The following is a 16,517-nucleotide window of genomic DNA, read 5'->3' on the forward strand; positions in this document are numbered from 1 at the left end:
ACCCTGGGAAGAGCAGACTGACCCCAATCTGTCAATGTAACACACCCTGGGAAGAGCAGACTGACCCCACTCTGTTACTGTAACACACCCAGGGAAGAGCAGTCTGACCCCACTCTGTCAATGTAACAAACCCAGGGAAGAGCAGACTGACCCCACTCTGTCAATGTAACAGACGCTGGTAAGAACAGACTGACTGCACTCAGTCAATGTAACCCACCCAGGGAAGAGCAGACTGACCCCACTCTGTCAATCTAATGCACCCTGGGAAGAGCAGACTGACCCCACTCTGTCACTGTAACACACCCAGGGACGAGCAGACTGACCCCACTCTGTCAATGTAACACGCCCAGGGAAGGGTAGACTGACCCCACTCTGTCAATGAAACACACCCAAGGAAGAGCAGACTGACCTCACTCTGTCAATGTAACACACCCTGGGAGGAGCAGACTGACCCCACTCTGTCAATGTAACACACCCTGGGAAGAGCACACTGACCGCACTCTGTCAAAGTAACACACGCAGGGAAGAGTAGACTGACCCCACTCTGTCAATGTAACACACCCAGGGAAGAGCAGACGGACCCCACTCTGTCAATGTAACACACCCTGGGAAGAGCAGACTGACCTCACTCTGTCAATGTAAACACACCCAGGGAAGAGCAGACTGACCCCACTCTGTCAATGTAAGACACCCAGTGAAGAGTAGACTGACCCCACTCTGTCAATGTAACACACCCAGGGAAGAGCAGACTGACCTCACTCTGTCAATGTAACACAACCAGGGAAGAGCAGACTGACCCAACTCTGTCAATGTAACACACCCAGGGAAGAGCAGACTGACCTCACTCTGTCAATGTAACACACCCAGGGAAGAGCAGACTGACCCCACTCTGTCAATGTAACACACCCAGGGAAGAGCAGACTGACCTCACTCTGTCAATGTAACACAACCAGGGAAGAGCAGACTGAACCCACTCTGTCAATGTAACACACCCAGGAAAGAGCAGACTGACCCCACTCTGTCAATGTAACCGACCCAGGGAAAGCAGACTGACCCCACTCTGTCAATGTAAAACACCCAGGGAAGATCAGACAGACCCAACTCTGTCAATGTAACACATTCTGGGAAGAGCAGACTGACCCCACTGTGTCAATGTAACACACTCAGGGAAGAGCAGACTGACCCCACACATTCAATGTAACACATCCAGGGAAGAGCAGACTGACCCCTCTCTGTCAATGTAACACACCCATGGAAGAGCAGTCTGACCCCACTCTGTCAATGTAACAAACCCAGGGAAGAGCAGACTGACCCCACTCTGTCAATGTAACAGACGCTGGTAAGAACAGACTGACTGCACTCAGTCAATGTAACCCACCCAGGGAAGAGCAGACTGACCCCACTCTGTCAATCTAATGCACCCTGGGAAGAGCAGACTGACCCCACTCTGTCACTGTAACACACCCAGGGACGAGCAGACTGACCCCACTCTGTCAATGTAACACGCCCAGGGAAGGGTAGACTGACCCCACTCTGTCAATGAAACACACCCAAGGAAGAGCAGACTGACCTCACTCTGTCAATGTAACACACCCTGGGAGGAGCAGACTGACCCCACTCTGTCAATGTAACACACCCTGGGAAGAGCACACTGACCGCACTCTGTCAAAGTAACACACGCAGGGAAGAGTAGACTGACCCCACTCTGTCAATGTAACACACCCAGGGAAGAGCAGACGGACCCCACTCTGTCAATGTAACACACCCTGGGAAGAGCAGACTGACCTCACTCTGTCAATGTAAACACACCCAGGGAAGAGCAGACTGACCCCACTCTGTCAAAGTAAGACACCCAGTGAAGAGTAGACTGACCCCACTCTGTCAATGTAACACACCCAGGGAAGAGCAGACTGACCCCACTCTGTCAATGTAACCGACCCAGGGAAAGCAGACTGACCCCACTCTGTCAATGTAAAACACCCAGGGAAGATCAGACAGACCCAACTCTGTCAATGTAACACATTCTGGGAAGAGCAGACTGACCCCACTGTGTCAATGTAACACACTAAGGGAAGAGCAGACTGACCCCACACATTCAATGTAACACATCCAGGGAAGAGCAGACTGACCCCTCTCTGTCAATGTAACACACCCAGGGAAGAGCAGATTGACCCCACTGTGTCAATGTAACACACCCAGGGAAGAGCAGATTGACCCCACTCTGTCAATGTAACACACCCAGGGAAGAGCAGACTGAAACCACTCTGGCAATGTAACACACCCAGGGAAGAGCAGACTGACTTCACCCGGTCAAATATAACAGACACAGGGAAGAGCAGACTGACCCCACTGTGTCAATGTAACACACCCAGGGGACAGCAGACTGACCCCACGCTGTCAATGTCACGCACCCAGGGAAGAGCAGACTGACCCCACCCTGTCAAAGTAACACACCCAGGGAAGAGCAGACTGACCCCACTCTGTCAATGTAACACTCCCAGGGAAGAGCAGACTGACCCCACTCTGTCAATTTAAAACACCCAGGGAAGTGCACGCTGACCCCACTCTGTCAATGTAACACACCCAGGGAAGAGCAGACTGACCCCACTCTGTCAATAGAACACATGAAGGGAAGAGCAGACTGACCCCACCCTGTCAATGTAACACACTCAGGGAAGAGCAGACTGACCCCCCTCTGTAAATGAAACACACCCAGGGAAGAGTAGACTGACCCCACTCTGCCAATATAACCCAGCCAGGGAAGAGCAGACTGACCCCCCTCTGTCAATGAAACACACCCAGGGAAGAGTAGACTGACCCCACTCTGCCAATATAACCCAGCCAGGGAAGAGCAGACTGACCCCACTCTGTCAATGTAACACACCCAGGGAAGTGCAGACTGACCACACTCTGTCATTGCAACACACCCAGGGAACAGCAGACTGAGTTCACTCTGTCAATGTAACACACCCAGGGAAGAGCAGACTGACCCCTGTCTCTCAACGTTATACACCCAGGGAACATCAGACTAACCCAACTCTGTCAATGTAACACACCCAGGGAAAAGCAGACTGACCCCACTCTGTCAATATCACAGACCCAGGGAAGAGCAGACTCACCCAACTCTGTCAATGTAACACTCCCAGGGGAGACCAGAGTGACCCCTCTATCTCAATGTACCTCACCTAGGGAAGAGCAGACTGACCCCACTCTGTCAAAGTAACACACTCAGGGAAGAGCAGACTGACCTCACTCTGTCAATGTAACACAACCAGGGAAGGGCAGACTGACCCCACTCTGTCAATGTAACATACTCAGGGAATAGCAGTCTGACCCCACTCTGTCAATGTATCACATCCAGGGGAGAGCAGACTGACCCCACCCTGTCAATCTAACTCACCCAGGGAAGAGCAGACTGACCTCACTCTGTCAATGTAACACACCGCGGGAAGAGTAGACTGATCCCACTCTGTCAATGTAACACACCCAAGGAAGAGCAGTCTGACCCCACTCTGTCATTGTAACACAGCCAGGGAAGAGCAGACTGACCCCTCTCTGTCAATGTAACTCACCCAGGGAACAGAAGATTGACCTCACTCGGTCAATGTAACATACCCAGGGAAGAGCAGACTAACCCCACTCTGTCAATGTAACACACCCTGGGAAGAGCAGACTGACCCCAATCTGTCAATGTAACACACCCTGGGAAGAGCAGACTGACCCCACTCTGTTACTGTAACACACCCAGGGAAGAGCAGTCTGACCCCACTCTGTCAATGTAACAAACCCAGGGAAGAGCAGACTGACCCCACTCTGTCAATGTAACAGACGCTGGTAAGAACAGACTGACTGCACTCAGTCAATGTAACCCACCCAGGGAAGAGCAGACTGACACCACTCTGTCAATCTAATGCACCCTGGGAAGAGCAGACTGACCCCACTCTGTCACTGTAACACACCCAGGGACGAGCAGACTGACCCCACTCTGTCAATGTAACACGCCCAGGGAAGGGTAGACTGACCCCACTCTGTCAATGAAACACACCCAAGGAAGAGCAGACTGACCTCACTCTGTCAATGTAACACACCCTGGGAGGAGCAGACTGACCCCACTCTGTCAATGTAACACACCCTGGGAAGAGCACACTGACCGCACTCTGTCAAAGTAACACACGCAGGGAAGAGTAGACTGACCCCACTCTGTCAATGTAACACACCCAGGGAAGAGCAGACGGACCCCACTCTGTCAATGTAACACACCCTGGGAAGAGCAGACTGACCTCACTCTGTCAATGTAAACACACCCAGGGAAGAGCAGACTGACCCCACTCTGTCAATGTAAGACACCCAGTGAAGAGTAGACTGACCCCACTCTGTCAATGTAACACACCCAGGGAAGAGCAGACTGACCTCACTCTGTCAATGTAACACAACCAGGGAAGAGCAGACTGACCCAACTCTGTCAATGTAACACACCCAGGGAAGAGCAGACTGACCTCACTCTGTCAATGTAACACACCCAGTGAAGAGCAGACTGACCTCACTCTGTCAATGTAACACAACCAGGGAAGAGCAGACTGAACCCACTCTGTCAATGTAACACACCCAGGAAAGAGCAGACTGACCCCACTCTGTCAATGTAACCGACCCAGGGAAAGCAGACTGACCCCACTCTGTCAATGTAAAACACCCAGGGAAGATCAGACAGACCCAACTCTGTCAATGTAACACATTCTGGGAAGAGCAGACTGACCCCACTGTGTCAATGTAACACACTCAGGGAAGAGCAGACTGACCCCACACATTCAATGTAACACATCCAGGGAAGAGCAGACTGACCCCTCTCTGTCAATGTAACACACCCAGGGAAGAGCAGATTGACCCCACTGTGTCAATGTAACACACCCAGGGAAGAGCAGATTGACCCCACTCTGTCAATGTAACACAGCCAGGGAAGAGCAGACTGAAACCACTCTGGCAATGTAACACACCCAGGGAAGAGCAGACTGACTTCACCCGGTCAAATATAACAGACACAGGGAAGAGCAGACTGACCCCACTGTGTCAATGTAACACACCCAGGGGACAGCAGACTGACCCCACGCTGTCAATGTCACGCACCCAGGGAAGAGCAGACTGACCCCACCCTGTCAAAGTAACACACCCAGGGAAGAGCAGACTGACCCCACTCTGTCAATGTAACACTCCCAGGGAAGAGCAGACTGACCCCACTCTGTCAATTTAAAACACCCAGGGAAGTGCACGCTGACCCCACTCTGTCAATGTAACACACCCAGGGAAGAGCAGACTGACCCCACTCTGTCAATGGAACACATGAAGGGAAGAGCAGACTGACCCCACCCTGTCAATGTAACACACTCAGGGAAGAGCTGACTGACCCCCCTCTGTAAATGAAACACACCCAGGGAAGAGTAGACTGACCCCACTCTGCCAATATAACCCAGCCAGGGAATAGCAGACTGACCCCACTCTGTCAATGTAACACACCCAGGGAAGTGCAGACTGACCCCAGTCTGCCAATGTAACACACCCAGGGATGAGCAGACTGACCACTCTCTGTAAATGTAACACTCCCAGGGAAGATCTAACTGACACCACTCTGGCAATGTAACACACCCAGGGAAGAGCAGACTGACCCCACTCTGTCAATGGAACACATGAAGGGAAGAGCAGACTGACCCCACCCTGTCAATGTAACACACTCAGGGAAGAGCAGACTGACCCCCCTCTGTCAATGAAACACACCCAGGGAAGAATAGACTGACCCCACTCTGCCAATATAACCCAGCCAGGGAAGAGCAGACTGACCCCCCTCTGTCAATGAAACACACCCAGGGAAGAGTAGACTGACCCCACTCTGCAAATATATCCCAGCCAGGGAAGAGCAGACTGACCCCACTCTGTCAATGTAACACACCCAGGGAAGTGCAGACTGACCACACTCTGTCATTGCAACACACCCAGGGAACAGCAGACTGAGTTCACTCTGTCAATGTAAAACACCCAGGGAAGAGCAGACTGACCCCTGTCTCTCAACGTTATACACCCAGGGAACATCAGACTAACCCAACTCTGTCAATGTAACACACCCAGGGAAAAGCAGACTGACCCCACTCTGTCAATATCTCAGACCCAGGGATGAGCAGACTCACCCAACTCTGTCAATGTAACACACCCAGGGGAGACCAGAGTGACCCCTCCATCTCAATGTAACTCACCTAGGGAAGAGCAGACTGACCCCACTCTGTCAAAGTAACACACTCAGGGAAGAGCAGACTGACCTCACTCTGTCAATGTAACACAACCAGGGAAGGGCAGACTGACCCCACTCTGTCAATGTAACATACTCAGGGAATAGCAGTCTGACCCCACTCTGTCAATGTATCACACCCAGGGGAGAGCAGACTGACCCCACCCTGTCAATCTAACTCACCCAGGGAAGAGCAGACTGACCTCACTCTGTCAATGTAACACACCGCGGGAAGAGTAGACTGACCCCACTCTGTCAATGTAACACACCCAAGGAAGAGCAGTCTGACCCCACTCTGTCATTGTAACACAGCCAGGGAAGAGCAGACTGACCCCTCTCTGTCAATGTAACTCACCCAGGGAACAGAAGATTGACCTCACTCGGTCAATGTAACATACCCAGGGAAGAGCAGACTAACCCCACTCTGTCAATGTAACACACCCTGGGAAGAGCAGACTGACCCCAATCTGTCAATGTAACACACCCTGGGAAGAGCAGACTGACCCCACTCTGTTACTGTAACACACCCAGGGAAGAGCAGTCTGACCCCACTCTGTCAATGTAACAAACCCAGGGAAGAGCAGACTGACCCCACTCTGTCAATGTAACAGACGCTGGTAAGAACAGACTGACTGCACTCAGTCAATGTAACCCACCCAGGGAAGAGCAGACTGACCCCACTCTGTCAATGTAAACACACCCAGGGAAGAGCAGACTGACCCCACTCTGTCAATGTAAGACACCCAGTGAAGAGTAGACTGACCCCACTCTGTCAATGTAACACACCCAGGGAAGAGCAGACTGACCTCACTCTGTCAATGTAACACACCCAGGGAAGAGCAGACTGACCCCACTCTGTCAATGTAACAGACCCAGGGAAGAGCAGACTGACTCCACTCTGTCAATATAAAACACCCAGGGAAGAGCAGACTGACCCCTTTCTGTCAACGTTTCACACCCAGGGAAGATCAGACTGACCCAACTCTGTCAATGTAACACATTCTGGGAAGAGCAGACTGACCCAACTCTGTCATTGTAACACACCCAGGGAAGAGCAGACTGACCCCTCTCTGTCATTGTAACACAACCAGGGAAGAGCAGACTGACCTCACTCTGTCAATGTAACACACCCAGGGAAGAGCAGACTGAGCCCCCTCTGTCAATGTAACACACCAAGGGAACAGAAGATTGACCTGGCTAGGTCAATGTAACACACCCAGGGAAGAGCAGACTGACCACACACTTTCAATGTAACACATCCAGGGAAGAGAAGACTGACCCCTCTCTGTCAATGTAACACACCCAGGGAAGAGCAGACTGACCCCACTCTGTCAATGTAAAACACCCAGGGAAGAGCAGACTGACCCCTTTCTGTCAACGTTTCACACCCAGGGAAGATCAGACTGACCCAACTCTGTCAATGTAACACATTCTGGGAAGAGCAGACTGACCCAACTCTGTCATTGTAACACACCCAGGGAAGAGCAGACTGACCCCTCTCTGTCATTGTAACACAACCAGGGAAGAGCAGACTGACACCACTCTGTCAATGTCACGCACCCAGGGAAGAGCAGACTGACCGCACTCTGTCAATGTAACACACCCAGGGAAGAGCAGACTGACCCAACTGTGTCAATGTAACACCCCCAGGGAAGAGCAGACTGACCACACACTTTCAATGTAACACATCCAGGGAAGAGAAGACTGACCCCTCTCTGTCAATGTAACACACCCAGGGAAGAGCAGACTGACCCCACTCTGTCAATGTAACACACCCAGGGAAGAGCAGACTGACCCCACTCTGTCAATGTATCACACCCAGGGAAGAACAGACTGACCCCACTCTGTCAATGTAACACACCCAGGGAAGAGCAGACTGACCCCACTCTGTCAGTGTAACACACCCAGGGAAGAGCAGACTGACCGCGAACTGTCAATGTAACACACCCAGGGAAGAGCTGATTGACCCCACTGTGTCAATGTAACACACCCAGGGAAGAGCAGACTGACCCCACACTTTCAATGTAACCCACCGAGGGAAGAGCAGACTGACCTCTCTCTGTCAATGTAACACACCCAGGGAAGAGCAGATTGAAACCACTCTGGCAATGTAACACACTCAGGGAAGAGCCGACTGACCCCTTTCTCTCAACGTTATAAACCCAGGGAAGATCAGACTGACCCAACTCTGTCAATGTAACACACACTGGGAAGAGCAGACTAACCCCACTCTGTCAATGTAACACACCCAGGGAAGAGCAGACTGACCCCACTCTGTCAATGTAACACACCCAGGGAAGAGCAGACTGAACCCACTCTGTCAAAGTAACACACTCAGGGAAGAACAGACTGACCCCACTCTGTCAATGTAACGCACCCAGGCAAGAGCAGACTGACCCCACTCTGTCAATGTAAATTACCCAGGGAAGAGAAGATTGACCCCCCTCTGTCAATATAACGCACCCAGCGTAGAGCGGAATGACCCCACTCTGTCAATTAAAATCACCCAGGGAAGAGCAGACTGACCCCACTCTGTCAATGTAAGACACCCAGGGAAGAGTAGACTGACCCCACTCTGTCAATGTAATACACCCAGGGTAGAGCAGACTGACCTCACTCTGTCAATGTAACACACCCAGGGAAGAGCAAACTGTCCCCACTCTGTCAATGTAACACACCCAGGGAAGAGCAGACTGACCCCAATCTGTCAATGTAAAACACCCAGGGAAGATCAGACGGACCCCACTCTGTCAATGTCACGCACCCAGGGAAGAGCAGACTGACCCCACTCTGTCAATGTAACACACCCAGGGAAGAGCAGACTCACCCCACTCTGTCAATGTCACGCACCCAGGGAAGAGCACACTGACCGCACTCTGTCAATGTAACACACCGAGGGAAGAGCAGACTGACCCCACTCTGTCAATGTAACACACCCTGGGAAGAGCAGACTGACCCCAATCTGTCAATGTAACACACCCTGGGAAGAGCAGACTGACCCCACTCTGTTACTGTAACACACCCAGGGAAGAGCAGTCTGACCCCACTCTGTCAATGTAACAAACCCAGGGAAGAGCAGACTGACCCCACTCTGTCAATGTAACAGACGCTGGTAAGAACAGACTGACTGCACTCAGTCAATGTAACCCACCCAGGGAAGAGCAGACTGACCCCACTCTGTCAATCTAATGCACCCTGGGAAGAGCAGACTGACCCCACTCTGTCACTGTAACACACCCAGGGACGAGCAGACTGACCCCACTCTGTCAATGTAACACGCCCAGGGAAAAGTAGACTGACCCCACTCTGTCAATGAAACACACCCAAGGAAGAGCAGACTGATCTCACTCTGTCAATGTAACACACCCTGGGAGGAGCAGACTGACCCCACTCTGTCAATGTAACACACCCTGGGAAGAGCACACTGACCGCACTCTGTCAAAGTAACACACGCAGGGAAGAGTAGACTGACCCCACTCTGTCAATGTAACACACCCAGGGAAGAGCAGACGGACCCCACTCTGTCAATGTAACACACCCTGGGAAGAGCAGACTGACCTCACTCTGTCAATGTAAACACGCCCAGGGAAGAGCAGACTGACCCCACTCTCTCAATGTAAGACACCCAGTGAAGAGTAGACTGACCCCACTCTGTCAATGTAACACACCCAGGGAAGAGCAGACTGACCTCACTCTGTCAATGTAACACACCCAGGGAAGAGCAGACTGACCCCACTCTGTCAATGTAACCGACCCAGGGAAAGCAGACTGACCCCACTCTGTCAATGTAAAACACCCAGGGAAGATCAGACAGACCCAACTCTGTCAATGTAACACATTCTGGGAAGAGCAGACTGACCCCACTGTGTCAATGTAACACACTCAGGGAAGAGCAGACTGACCCCACACATTCAATGTAACACATCCAGGGAAGAGCAGACTGACCCCTCTCTGTCAATGTAACACACCCAGGGAAGAGCAGATTGACCCCACTGTGTCAATGTAACACACCCAGGGAAGAGCAGATTGACCCCACTCTGTCAATGTAACACACCCAGGGAAGAGCAGACTGAAACCACTCTGGCAATGTAACACACCCAGGGAAGAGCAGACTGACTTCACCCGGTCAAATATAACAGACACAGGGAAGAGCAGACTGACCCCACTGTGTCAATGTAACACACCCAGGGGACAGCAGACTGACCCCACGCTGTCAATGTCACGCACCCAGGGAAGAGCAGACTGACCTCACCCTGTCAAAGTAACACACCCAGGGAAGAGCAGACTGACCCCACTCTGTCAATGTAACACTCCCAGGGAAGAGCAGACTGACCCCACTCTGTCAATTTAAAACACCCAGGGAAGTGCACGCTGACCCCACTCTGTCAATTTAACACACCCAGGGAAGAGCAGACTGACCCCACTCTGTCAATGGAACACATGAAGGGAAGAGCAGACTGACCCCATCCTGTCAATGTAACACACTCAGGGAAGAGCAGACTGACCCCCCTCTGTAAATGAAACACACCCAGGGAAGAGTAGACTGACCCCACTCTGCCAATATAACCCAGCCAGGGAAGAGCAGACTGACCCCACTCTGTCAATGTAACACACCCAGGGAAGTGCAGACTGACCCCAGTCTGCCAATGTAACACACCCAAGGATGAGCAGACTGACCACTCTCTGTCAATGTAACACTCCCAGGGAAGAACTAACTGACACCACTCTGGCAATGTAACACACCCAGGGAAGAGCAGACTGACCCCACTCTGTCAATGGAACACATGAAGGGAAGAGCAGACTGACCCCACCCTGTCAATGTAACACACTCAGGGAAGAGCAGACTGACCCCCCTCTGTCAATGAAACACACCCAGGGAAGAATAGACTTACCCCACTCTGCCAATATAACCCAGCCAGGGAAGAGCAGACTGACCCCCCTCTGTCAATGAAACACACCCAGGGAAGAGTAGACTGACCCCACTCTGCCAATATAACCCAGCCAGGGAAGAGCAGACTGACCCCACTCTGTCAATGTAACACACCCAGGGAAGTGCAGACTGACCACACTCTGTCATTGCAACACACCCAGGGAACAGCAGACTGAGTTCACTCTGTCAATGTAACACACCCAGGGAAGAGCAGACTGACTCCTGTCTCTCAACGTTATACACCCAGGGAACATCAGACTAACCCAACTCTGTCAATGTAACACACCCAGGGAAAAGCAGACTGACCCCACTCTGTCAATATCACAGACCCAGGGAAGAGCAGACTCACCCAACTCTGTCAATGTAACACACCCAGGGGAGACCAGAGTGACCCCTCCATCTCAATGTAACTCACCTAGGGAAGAGCAGACTGACCCCACTCTGTCAAAGTAACACACTCAGGGAAGAGCAGACTGACCTCACTCTGTCAATGTAACACAACCAGGGAAGGGCAGACTGACCCCACTCTGTCAATGTAACATACTCAGGGAATAGCAGTCTGACCCCACTCTGTCAATGTATCACACCCAGGGGAGAGCAGAATGACCCCACCCTGTCAATCTAACTCACCCAGGGAAGAGCAGACTGACCTCACTCTGTCAATGTAACACACCGCGGGAAGAGTAGACTGACCCCACTCTGTCAATGTAACACACCCAAGGAAGAGCAGTCTGACCCCACTCTGTCATTGTAACACAGCCAGGGAAGAGCAGACTGACCCCTCTCTGTCAATGTAACTCACCCAGGGAACAGAAGATTGACCTCACTCGGTCAATGTAACATACCCAGGGAAGAGCAGACTAACCCCACTCTGTCAATGTAACACACCCTGGGAAGAGCAGACTGACCCCAATCTGTCAATGTAACACACCCTGGGAAGAGCAGACTGACCCCACTCTGTTACTGTAACACACCCAGGGAAGAGCAGTCTGACCCCACTCTGTCAATGTAACAAACCCAGGGAAGAGCAGACTGACCCCACTCTGTCAATGTAACAGACGCTGGTAAGAACAGACTGACTGCACTCAGTCAATGTAACCCACCCAGGGAAGAGCAGACTGACCCCACTCTGTCAATCTAATGCACCCTGGGAAGAGCAGACTGACCCCACTCTGTCAATGTAACACACCCAGGGACGAGCAGACTGACCCCACTCTGTCAATGTAACACGCCCAGGGAAGGGTAGACTGACCCCACTCTGTCAATGAAACACACCCAAGGAAGAGCAGACTGACCTCACTCTGTCAATGTAACACACCCTGGGAGGAGCAGACTGACCCCACTCTGTCAATGTAACACACCCTGGGAAGAGCACACTGACCGCACTCTGTCAAAGTAACACACGCAGGGAAGAGTAGACTGACCCCACTCTGTCAATGTAACACACCCAGGGAAGAGCAGACGGACCCCACTCTGTCAATGTAACACACCCTGGGAAGAGCAGACTGACCTCACTCTGTCAATGTAAACACACCCAGGGAAGAGCAGACTGACCCCACTCTGTCAATGTAAGACACCCAGCGAAGAGTAGACTGACCCCACACTGTCAATGTAACACACCCAGGGAAGAGCAGACTGACCTCACTCTGTCAATGTAACACACCCAGGGAAGAGCAGACTGACCCCACTCTGTCAATGTAACCGACCCAGGGAAAGCAGACTGACCCCACTCTGTCAATGTAAAACACCCAGGGAAGATCAGACAGACCCAACTCTGTCAATGTAACACATTCTGGGAAGAGCAGACTGACCCCACTGTGTCAATGTAACACACTCAGGGAAGAGCAGACTGACCCCACACATTCAATGTAACACATCCAGGGAAGAGCAGACTGACCCCTCTCTGTCAATGTAACACACCCAGGGAAGAGCAGATTGACCCCACTGTGTCAATGTAACACACCCAGGGAAGAGCAGATTGACCCCACTCTGTCAATGTAACACACCCAGGGGACAGCAGACTGACCCCACGCTGTCAATGTCACGCACCCAGGGAAGAGCAGACTGACCCCACCCTGTCAAAGTAACACTCCCAGGGAAGAGCAGACTGACCCCACTCTGTCAATTTAAAACACCCAGGGAAGTGCACGCTGACCCCACTCTGTCAATGTAACACACCCAGGGAAGAGCAGACTGACCCCACTCTGTCAATGGAACACATGAAGGGAAGAGCAGACTGACCCCACCCTGTCAATGTAACACACTCAGGGAAGAGCAGACTGACCCCCCTCTGTAAATGAAACACACCCAGGGAAGAGTAGACTGACCCCACTCTGCCAATATAACCCAGCCAGGGAAGAGCAGACTGACCCCACTCTGTCAATGTAACACACCCAGGGAAGTGCAGACTGACCCCAGTCTGCCAATGTAACACACCCAGGGATGAGCAGACTGACCACTCTCTGTCAATGTAACACTCCCAGGGAAGAACTAACTGACACCACTCTGGCAATGTAACACACCCAGGGAAGAGCAGACTGACCCCACTCTGTCAATGGAACACATGAAGGGAAGAGCAGACTGACCCCACCCTGTCAATGTAACACACACAGGGAAGAGCAGACTGACCCCCCTCTGTCAATGAAACACACCCAGGGAAGAATAGACTGACCCCACTCTGCCAATATAACCCAGCCAGGGAAGAGCAGACTGACCCCCCTCTGTCAATGAAACACACCCAGGGAAGAGTAGACTGACCCCACTCTGCCAATATAACACAGCCAGGGAAGAGCAGACTGACCCAACTCTGTCAATGTAACACACCCAGGGAAGTGCAGACTGACCACACTCTGTCATTGAAACACACCCAGGGAATAGCAGACTGAGTTCACTCTGTCAATGTAACACACCCAGGGAAGAGCAGACTGACCCCTGTGTCTCAACGTTATACACCCAGGGAACATCAGACTAACCCAACTCTGTCAATGTAACACACCCAGGGAAAAGCAGACTGACCCCACTCTGTCAATATCACAGACCCAGGGAAGAGCAGACTCACCCAACTCTGTCAATGTAACACACCCAGGGGAGACCAGAGTGACCCCTCCATCTCAATGTAACTCACCTAGGGAAGAGCAGACTGACCCCACTCTGTCAAAGTAACACACTCAGGGAAGAGCAGACGGACCTCACTCTGTCAATGTAACACAACCAGGGAAGGGCAGACTGACCCCACTCTGTCAATGTAACATACTCAGGGAATAGCAGTCTGACCCCACTCTGTCAATGTATCACACCCAGGGGAGAGCAGACTGACCCCACCCTGTCAATCTAACTCACCCAAGGAAGAGCAGACTGACCTCACTCTGTCAATGTAACACACCGCGGGAAGAGTAGACTGACCCCACTCTGTCAATGTAACACACCCAAGGAAGAGCAGTCTGACCCCACTCTGTCATTGTAACACAGCCAGGGAAGAGCAGACTGACCCCTCTCTGTCAACGTAACTCACCCAGGGAACAGAAGATTGACCTCACTCGGTCAATGTAACATACCCAGGGAAGAGCAGACTAACCCCACTCTGTCAATGTAACACACCCTGGGAAGAGCAGACTGACCCCAATCTGTCAATGTAACACACCCTGGGAAGAGCAGACTGACCCCACTCTGTTACTGTAACACACCCAGGGAAGAGCAGTCTCACCCCACTCTGTCAATGTAACAAACCCAGGGAAGAGCAGACTGACCCCAGTCTGTCAATGTAACAGACGCTGGTAAGAACAGACTGACTGCACTCAGTCAATGTAACCCACCCAGGGAAGAGCAGACTGACCCCACTCTGTCAATCTAATGCACCCTGGGAAGAGCAGACTGACCCCACTCTGTCACTGTAACACACCCAGGGACGAGCAGACTGACCCCACTCTGTCAATGTAACACACCCAATGAAGAGCAGACTGACCACACTCTGTCAATGTAACACACCCTGGGAGGAGCAGACTGACCCCACTCTGTCAATGTAACACACCCTGGGAAGAGCACACTGACCGCACTCTGTCAAAGTAACACACGCAGGGAAGAGTAGACTGACCACACTCTGTCAATGTAACACACCCAGGGAAGAGCAGACGGACCCCACTCTGTCAATGTAACACACCCTGGGAAGAGCAGACTGACCCCACTCTGTCAATGTAAACACACCCAGGGAAGAGCAGACTGACCCCACTCTGTCAATGTAAGACACCCAGTGAAGAGTAGACTGACCCCATTCTGTCAAAGTAACACACCCAGGGAAGAGCAGACTGACCTCACTCTGTCAATGTAACACACCCAGGGAAGAGCAGACTGACCCCACTCGGTCAATGTAACAGACCCAGGGAAGAGCAGACTGACCCCACTCTGTCAATGTAAAACACCCAGGGAAGAGCAGACTGACCCCTTTCTGTCAATGTTTCACACCCAGGGAAGATCAGACAGACCCAACTCTGTCTATGTAACACATTCTGGGAAGAGCAGACTGACCCCACTGTGTCAATGTAACACACCCAGGGAAGAGCAGACTGACCCCACACATTCAATGTAACACATCCAGGGAAGAGCAGACAGACCCCTCTCTGTCAATGTAACACACCCAGGGAAGAGCAGACTGACCCCACTCTGTCCATGTAACACACCCAGGGAAGGGCAGACAGACCCCACTCTGTCAATGTCACGCACCCAGGGAAGAGCAGACTGACCGCACACTGTCAATGTAACACACCCAGGGAAGAGCAGATTGACCCCACTGTGTCAATGTAACACACCCAGGGAAGAGCAGATTGACCCCACTCTGTCAATGTAACCCACCCAGGGAAGAGCAGACTGAAACCACTCTGGCAATGTAACACACCCAGGGAAGAGCAGACTGACCTCACCCGGTCAAATATAACAGACACAGGGAAGAGCAGACTGACCACACTCTGTCATTGCAACACACCCAGGGAAGATCAGACTGACCCCTTTCTGTCAACGTTATACACCCAGGGAAGATCAGACTGACCCAACTCTGTCAATGTAACACACCGCGGGAAGAGCAGACTGACCCCACTCTGTCAATGTAAAACACCCAAGGAAGAGCAGACTGACCCCACTCTGTCATTGTAACACACCCAGGGAAGAGCAGACTGACCCCTCTCTGTCAATGTAACACACCCAGGGAAGAGCAGACTGACCCCACTCTGTCACTGTAACACACCCAGGGAAGAGCAGACTGACCCCACTGTGTCAATGTAACACACCCAGGGGACAGCAGACTGACCCCACGCTGTCAATGTCACG

This window comes from Chiloscyllium punctatum, chromosome 30 (assembly GCF_047496795.1).
Source record: "Chiloscyllium punctatum isolate Juve2018m chromosome 30, sChiPun1.3, whole genome shotgun sequence".
In the NCBI taxonomy this organism is placed as follows: Eukaryota; Metazoa; Chordata; class Chondrichthyes; order Orectolobiformes; family Hemiscylliidae; genus Chiloscyllium; species Chiloscyllium punctatum.